Raw genomic sequence first — 382 nt, forward strand, 5'->3', positions numbered from 1 at the left:
CAGGGCAGCCCCACAGGAACGCGTCCAGGCGGGTTGGAAAGTCTCCAGAGCAGGAGACTCCACACCCTCTCTGGGCAGCCTGGGCCAGGGCTCCGGCACCCACACAGTAGAGAGTTTTTCTGCATGATTTTCTGGAACTTCACATGTTCTAGCTTATACGCATCACTCCTTGTCCAATTATTAGGCACCACCAAAAAGAGACTGGCCTCTTCTCCTTGACACCCATCCCTCAGTTATTACTCTACGTTAATAAATCCCCTCTCAGCCGTCTCCTTTCCAGGCTGAACAGCCCCAGGTCTCTCAGTCTCTCTTCCCAGCAGAGATGTTCAGTCCCTTGATCCCCCTCGTAGCTCTCCCTTGGCCTCTCTCGAGAAGGTCCCGG

At 54.7% G+C, this 382-nt stretch overlaps 1 protein-coding gene across 1 annotated transcript in view; it reads right to left on the reverse strand.

Moving 5' to 3' along the window:
- The window catches only part of GGT7 (gamma-glutamyltransferase 7), a gene marked incomplete at its 5' end in the record, with an annotated part of 16,257 nt that overhangs the window by 10,657 nt on the left and 5,218 nt on the right, over positions 1-382 (reverse strand). The gene's annotated exons all lie outside the window — the stretch shown is intronic.

This window comes from Apaloderma vittatum, unplaced genomic scaffold (genome assembly GCF_000703405.1).
Source record: "Apaloderma vittatum isolate BGI_N311 unplaced genomic scaffold, ASM70340v1 scaffold39737, whole genome shotgun sequence".
Classification (NCBI taxonomy): Eukaryota; Metazoa; Chordata; class Aves; order Trogoniformes; family Trogonidae; genus Apaloderma; species Apaloderma vittatum.